Here is a 280-nt window from a genome sequence, read left to right as displayed (position 1 = left end):
AGAACAAAGGACTACTCTGCATGGTAAGGCGTTGGGCAAACGTTTACAACATAACTTCACCCCACAGGGATTTTCATAATGTTTTAGCTGCGACCGCTACACGTTACACGATAGATTCTCGACCCACTACCCTAGCAACAAAATAGTAACTGTTATCAATATTACAAGATTGCTAGTGTGGAGTACTTTACACAGAAGAAAAGTATAACGTGGCTTTAAGATGCATTATCGAACATCGGGCAGCTCGACCAACGCTGACAAGTACTAGACACGTTAGGGC

This window comes from Penaeus monodon, chromosome 28 (genome assembly GCF_015228065.2).
Source record: "Penaeus monodon isolate SGIC_2016 chromosome 28, NSTDA_Pmon_1, whole genome shotgun sequence".
Classification (NCBI taxonomy): domain Eukaryota; kingdom Metazoa; phylum Arthropoda; class Malacostraca; order Decapoda; family Penaeidae; genus Penaeus; species Penaeus monodon.
The sequence above is the reverse complement of the archived record's forward strand: the minus strand, read 5'-3'. Positions refer to the sequence as shown.